Below are 8,338 nucleotides of genomic sequence, written 5' to 3' on the forward strand. Positions count from 1 at the left end.
ACACATATATAGGGTGTAATTTTATTGGGTAATTCAATTTGTTGTAGTTTGATGTGAGTTATGGAATTAATATATTCGATACTTTTCACTTGATATAAAATCATAGTATTTTGTTTAAATCTAAACCTAATTCCAAATCTAACCTAATCACTTATCATTTCAATTTTTTAATAGCCTTCTTCTTTTTAGAAAATAATAAAAAAAAACCTTCTTAAAACGTTCCCTTCCTTAATAGTTGTAAACTTTGATTTTTTTTTCTTCCAATTGAATTACTTGAAAAGAGCATGAACTCGAACCATTTAAGAGCTAGAGCATGCACATGGGAACCTATATGCACAAGATTATTTTTGAAATTTAAGGTTGCAAATTTGCTATTGTATGGAATAGTTATTTCACATTTAAATATATGAACCAAAGTTAGAAATAGTTACTCAATACTTCACATGATGCCAGTCAGGCGACCACAAGTATAGAAATCTGTAAAATGAGTGTTTGCTCAATAGGATTTCTATTATAGCTTTGAAAGACTTTATCACATTGAAATGGAAAGAAAAAAAAAAGAGCCTATTTTAGGTAGGCTATGATGGGTATAACAATTATTTATCACTATGGACCAACTATTATTTTAATAAAGCTTGTCTGAAATTAGCTTTTTAGTTTTTTTTTTTTTTAATAAGCCTATGCACAGTGGTGTGAGATAATTTTTCTTGGGGTGACATTTCTTTGTGACGTATGAAGATTCATATTCACATTTTCATAGTAGTGTGAGATAATGTTTCTTAATTATTATTTATAGTCCAAGTTATAAATTAAGCTCTTAGCTATTAAAAATATAACTTAATAAATGAATGTAAAAGTTAAAAGTTATACTAAAGATAACCCTATAAAAAGACCTACAGTGATACCAATCGAAATAATTGGATTCCCCCATTTTTCTAATTCTAGTGCATTAAAGTCTTTAGCTCGTGCTGTAATTATAACCAATAAACTCCATACGAGCACCAAATGTTTCAATTTCATACTATTTGAAAGAAATCACATAAAAATCAGCTTAAATAAAAACCACATAAACTATATAAATTGCAGCTTATTTTATGTTATGCGAGGAAAAATTTTATATAAGAATGCATTTGGAACAAAAACTAGATGAATGAGGGTGTTAAGCAAGATTACACCCAGTCAGATTATGACAAGACGATCTAACTTCCAATAAAATATTTATTTGAATTTTTAATATTAGCAATATTTTACCTTCCAATTATTCTTTTTTAAGATAAAATAAACAGCCATAAACTATTACTATAAGGCCAAATGCATAAAGAGACACCTAAATTTTATAAATAATTTAGTAATAATTTTTAACTTTTACATTCATCTATTAAGTTATATTTTTAATAGCTAAGAGCTTAATTTATAACTTGGACTATAAATAATAATTAAGAAACATTATCTCATACTACTATGAAAATGTGAATGTGAATCTTCATACGTCACAAAGAAATGTCGCCCCAAGATAAATTATCTCACACCACTGTGCATAGGCTTATTAAAAAAAAAAAAAAAAGCTAATTTCAAACAAGCTTTATTAAAACAATAGTTGGTCCATAGTGATAAATAATTGTTATACCCATCATAGCCTGCCTAAAATAGGCTTTTTTTTTTTCTTTCCATTTCAATGTGATAACGTCTTTTAAAGCTATAATAGAAATCCTATTGAGCAAACTCTCATTTTACAGATTTCTATACTTGTGGTCGCCTGACTGGCATCCTATGAAGTATTCAGTAACTATTTCTAACTTTGGTTCATATATTTAAATATGAAATAACTATTCCATACAATAGCAAATTTGTAACCTTAAATTTCAGAAATAATCTTGTGCATATAGGTTCCCATGTGCATGCTCTAGCTCTTAAATGGTTCGAGTTCATGCTCTTTTCAAGTAATACAATTTGAAGAAAAAAAATTCAAAGTTTACAACTATTTAGGAAGGGAAAGTTTTAAGAAGGTTTTTTTTTTTCTAAAAAGAAGAAGGCTATTAAAAAATTGAAATGATAAGTGATTAGGTTAGATTTGGGTTTAGGTTTTAGATCTAAACAAAATATTATGATTTTATATCAAGTGAAAAGTATCGAATATAATAATTCCATAACTCACATCAAACTACAACAAATTGAATTACCCAATAAAATTACACCCTAGATATGTGTGTAAATCAAATTTCAGAAACCCACATGAAAAATAAAAAGAGTAAATATAAATAATATATATCAACCGTAAGCATGTCAAACAATTAAAAAGGAAATAGTGATTGCAAGAAGAACCTGAAAACGGATAATGAACTTGTTTGTCTCCTTCTTTATCTACATATGCAAAATTCAACGAGCTTGTCAAACTCTTCATTTAATAAAATTCTAAACACAAAACCTTATCAATAACACTATATCTAATTAAGTTGATCCCATCAAACAAAACGAAACCAAACCCAAAAATTTGCAGAATTAATGTTTATTTGATCCAAACAAAGAACAAAAAATGAAAACACAATATCTAATTAAGTCGATCCCATCAAACAAAACAAAACCAAACCCAAAAATTTGCAGAAATAATGTTTATTTGATCCAAACAAAGAAACAAAAAATGAAAAGAGTTTATCCCTTGAGGAGGAAGAAAACCGAGTTGAGGCTGTTGCTGGTTATAACAGTCTGGGTTTTGCTTTAGATGAGAGAGATCTGAGGTTTCTGTTGCATGAGATTTGGGAGAAGATTTGAAAGAAAGGCTGTAATGGAGAGTTTAAGGACAACTTATTCCTTCGGTAGCAAAGATCCAAAAGCTGAAAAGTTGATATTATAAGAGTAAAGATTTTAATGGCAAACAGCTAAAACAAAACAGAAAATAAAAGTAAGGCTAGTTTCTGGGATCAAGATGATTTTTTCTGTGGGAGTACAGAAATAAGGTAATTTTTTCTTGGCACTCTCAAACTGTGGCTTCCTTTGCAAATAGCATTTTGGGATATCGATATGCCTTAGAAGTTACATGCGTGGAGCAACCCAAGTTGTCAGTCACTATTGTCAAATTTTTCTTTTTATAGCATATCTTCATTTAAAGTAGTAATTACTTGGTTTCTTTTGACTATGTCATGCTTTTGCTTGTAGAACTACAGAAATTAATAAACTGATTCCACTTAAACATATTTCAGAACAAAATATCAGTTCATTCAAGGAAATTCTATGTTTAATATAATAGAAATCATTTACTTTAAAAACTATATATAGCTACTTTACAACTCTAAACTCCTAAAATGATCCTTGAAAAAAACCTATAGTTAATATAAGTTTTGCTGCTAAAACTTTTTTCAAACTTGGGGAAAACAAAATTAGAAACACAGTTAATGCAAGAGTTATCAAAACACAACCTTATCAATGACACCATATCTAATTAAGTTGTGTTGGTTTAGAAGAGCAGAAAATTAAGGAAGAAAAGGAAAATTCTGTAGAGAAGGAAAAATCTGCAGATTTTGTAAGTGTGGAGAAATAAATATTCACATCTCATTATTTCCATTATAGCATAATGAAGACATTTATACTAAAGCTATTTTAAAATTTGTTCACCAACCTTCCATAAGTCAAGGAAGTTTGTTCACCAAACTTCTATAAGTCAAGGAAGGTTATTCATCAAACCTACCTAAAAGCAAGGTAGTTCAACTATTTCTTGACTTCAACAAAGTACAAAAAAATCTAAATGACTTTAACAAAATTTCTCCAAAAACTGTCAACAACACTTGCATCAATTTTAGCTTCAATGGAGCTGTAGCTGTAACTTTAACATTCCTCCTTGATGCAAGAGTTGAGACAAACACCAAGTCTATTCCTAAGAAATTCAAATCTTGGTTTTTGCAATGCCTTGGTGAAAATATCTGTTGTTTGGTCTTCAGAACTGCAATGAACAATCTGAATTTTATTTTCCTTTTCAGCTTCATGCATTGCATGGTACTTGATTTTTGTATGCTTGGTTTTTCTATGGAAGATTGGATTCTTAACCATAGTAACAACTGATTTGTTGTCACAAAGTATTTTAGTTGGATTCTCTTGATGAAAATTCATAATCATCTTCAACTCCTCCTCCATGGCAGCTCTCCACTCAGACAATTTTAAGGCTTCATCCACTTGAGTTGGTTCAAGTGAGAAAACATTACATCTATTGTAAATTTCTTCTAGGGATCTTGTTCCTTTAATTGCATAATCATCTTCATTTGATTCATCTTCATTGTCAACTGGAAGTTCTTGCTCTTGCTGAAAATGATCTTGTTCAAGAACTGATTTAGAATTTTTCGGTTCCATTTTACTCCAATTCCATTCACCTTTCTCATCGAATTTCACACTCTTGCAGACATACACCTGTTTAGTAACAGGATTCAAAATTCTGTAGGCTTTGGATTCATTGTTGTTTTCAACTACAGATGGCAAATTAGCAACTAACTTCTTGGATTGTAGCAATTTTAATGAATTGAGATTAGTGTGACCAAGTCTCTTATGCCACAAATCAAATTCTTCTTTATGACTCAAGCAAGATTCTTCTTCGAATCTTCTTAAATTTAGAGGAAAGCTTCTTCGTTTCATTTTGACAGCAAATAACTTTGAGCCAGAAGGATCACTTATTTCACAAGTTTTATCTTTAAATAGCAAACTATAATTCTTATCCAGCAATTGACCCACTGAAAATAAGCTTTGATTTAGTTCCGACACGTAAAGAACATTGGAAACACGCTTTGTACCTGAAGGAGTTTGTACAATCTCATCTCCTTTGCCTTTGACATCAACAAGCCTACCATCTCCAAGTCTGACTTTTGAAGAATAGTTTGTATCCAAGCTATCGAAATTCACCAAGTTTGGTGTCATGTGGTTAGTGTAGCAACTATCAACAAGCCATGCTTCTTTAGCTTCAATTGAGACACCACATTTTTCAATTTCATTTACAGTAAATAGTTGTTCTTCATACTTTTCAGAATTTTCGGTGACTTGTGCATGACGGGCTTGTGTTTGTTGATTCTAGTTTGTAGAGCAAACTTTCTCGATGCGACAAATTGCTTACAAACCTTACATTGAGCTCCAGGTCTGAACCAGCGGTATTTCTCAGTGTGGTTTGTTTTTTTTGCAATATGGACAAGGTGAAAATCTGTCCTTCCTCCAATTTTTTCTGAAATTCTTCTTCATTTTTGGTTTTCTGTCAGTTTGCTGGCCTCTTGAACCTCCTTCTTGCATTTTTGTTTTATGAGTCACAACAAGAGCCTTCTCTCCAATGGTTTCTTCTTCCCTATAAGCTTTTCTTTATTCTAGAGCTTGTAGAGCATTTGAAAGCACATTCACTGATATTTGTGACATGTCCCAAGTATCTTCAAGAAAAGAAATCTTGGCTTCAAATTTTTAAAGGAGAGTCACCGTAACTTTCTCCACAATTCTCTTCTCTTCTAACTCTTCTCCCAACAATTGAATTTGGTTTACAATTTTCATAACTCTATCAACATAATCTTTCACCTTTTCATTGTCCTTCATTTTCAACATTTCAAATTCTTTTCTTAAATTAAATACCTGCATCTGTCTAGTTTTTTCAGATCCATGATACTCAATTTTTAACTTCTCCCAAGCTTCATGTGCTGTCCACATGTCATAATCTTGGTGAAGATAGGATCTGCAACAGTTGCATGGATATAGGACAGAGCTTTTGGAGCCTTAGCAACCTCTTCTTCATGTTGTCTAATATGCTGAAGGGTTAGATTTTGATTAAGAGGTGGAGGTACTCTGTTTTCCTCCACATACTGCCATAATCCAAGCCCCTTGAAATAAGCTCTCATCTTCACAGCCCAAACATGGTAGTTTTCCCCATTAAAATGAGGTGGTGAAAGAGACATGCTGCTGGAAGCCATTTGAGGAAAAGCAAATAAACAGAAAATTTCACAAATTTTGGTTTATTTGGTGGCTTTCTCTATGATTTTCACTCAAACACACACAGCCCTTCGAGATCAAGATTGCTCTGATACCACTTACTGGTTTGAAAGAGCAGAAAATTAAGTAATAGAAGGAAAATTCTGCAGAGAAGGAAAAATCTGCAAATTTTGTAAGTGTGGAGAAACAAATATTCACATCTCATTATTTTCATTATAGCATAATGAAGACATTTATACTAAAGCTATTCTAAAGTTTGTTCACAACCTTCCATAAGTCAAAAAAGTTTGTTCACCAAACTTCTATAAGTCAAGGAAGGTTATTCACCGAACCTACCTAAAAGCAAGGTAGTTCAACTACTTCTTGACTTCAACAAAGTACAAAAAATTCTAAATGACTTTAACAAAATTTCTCCAAAAACTGTCAACAACACTTGCATCAATTTTAGCTTCAATGGAGCTGTAGCTGTAACTTTAACAAGTTGATCCCATCAAACAAAACAAAACCAAACCCAAAAATTTGCAAAAATAATGTTTATTTGATCCAAACAAAGAAAAAAAAATGAAAAGAGTTTGTACCTTGAGGAGGAAGAAAAACCTAGTTGAGGCTATTGCTGGTTATAACAGTCTGGGTTTTGCTTCAGATGAGAGAGATCTGAGGCTTCTGTTGCATGAGATTTTGGAGAAGATTTGAAAGAAAGGCTGTAATGGAGAGTTTAAGGACAACATATTCCTTCGGTAGCAAATATCCAAAAGCTGAAAAGTTGATATTATAAGAGTAAAGAGTTTAATAGCAAACAGCTAAAACTAAATAGAAAATAAAAGCAAGGCTAGTTTCCGGGATCAAGATGATTTTTCAAGGAAGTTCTATGTTTCAATAATAGAAATCATTTACTTAAAAAACTATATATAGCTACAGTACAACTCTAAACTCCTAAATGATCCCTGAGAAAATGTAGCAGCAACCCAAGTTGTCAGTCACTGTTATCAAATTTTTCTTTTTATAGGATTTCTTTTATTGCATATCTTCATTTAAAGTAGTAATTACTTGGTTTCCTTTGACTGTGTCATGCTTTTGCTTGCAGAACTACAGAAATTAATAAACTGATTTCACTTAAACATATTTCAGAACAAAATCTCAATTCATTCAAGGAAGTTCTATGTTTAAATAATAGAAATCATTTACTTAAAAAACTATATATAGCTACAGGAGAACTCTAAACTCCTAAATGATCCCTAAGAAAAACCTATAATTAATATAAGTTTTCCTTTCCTTTACACACAAAACCACTGCACCCCTTGTTTTCTAATTTCTATATTCTCATCACCATTTTCGTATATAGATATAGAACGTGCACTCTAATGCTTCTGCTATACCAGTTTCACTCGATAATAAGCACTCAAGTGCTAAAATGTTAGCCGCCCACTACCTCAATACATGGATACCACACACCCACCACCACCGTCTAACCGTAAAAAACCGCCGTCTACCATCTATCACCGCCGTGGCTGCTCCACCACCACCTCTATTAAAGCACCAAAAGACCCATTCAATGCCGCCTGACAAGATTGAAATATTTAAATCCTTAGAAACTTGGGCCAAAGAGAATGTGCTTCCACTTCTTAAACCAGTAGAAAATTGCTGGCAACCACAAAACTGGCTGCCTGACCCCACAGTACCATGTGATGAATTCATTGATCAAATGTGGGCCCTACGTGATCGGACGGCTTAGCTTCCTGATGATTACATTGTAGTGCGGGTGGGTGATATGATCCAAACAAAGAAACAATGTTTATTTCTACAGAAATAATGTTTATTTGATCCAAACAAAGAAACAAAAAATGAAAAGAGTTTGTACCTTTAAGGAGGAAGAAAAATGAGTTGAGGTTGTTGCTCGCTATAACAGTCTGGGTTTTGCTTTAGATGAGAGAGATCTGAGATTTCTGTTGCATGAGATTTGGGAGAAGATTTGAAAGAAAAGCTGTATTTAGATGAGAGAGACTGAGAGACTGAGAGCCGTTGCCATGAGAAGAGAGTTGGGGACGACCAGTTGAGCAGGAGTCGCCGAAAAAAAGAAAGAAGAAAATCGAAGGTGACTGTCCGATCGGAAAAAGCTTTTCCCTTCCTGCCACGCTATAAACCGACCAAAACTGAAGAAGGAGGGTGACAGAAGGAACGACAGCGATGAGAAGGAGCTTTTGTAGGCGAAGCTTGAGCTCCGGTGGCCGGGAAATGAAAGAGGATAAGGGAGGGGCCTGAGGTCGGCACTAGCAGGCAGGGGAGAATTTGGGTTAGGACAAAATGGGTAATCCCATGTTCTAGGGCTTTCTAATTGGTTAATTGTCGGTTTGGGTTCAAATCAGGCATGGTTTCGTCCGATTCCTGAGGTTTAGTTGGT

Source organism: Jatropha curcas, chromosome 8 (genome assembly GCF_041381405.1).
Source record: "Jatropha curcas cultivar XTBG-Jc1 chromosome 8, XTBG_Jcur_1.0, whole genome shotgun sequence".
Taxonomy (NCBI): Eukaryota; Viridiplantae; Streptophyta; class Magnoliopsida; order Malpighiales; family Euphorbiaceae; genus Jatropha; species Jatropha curcas.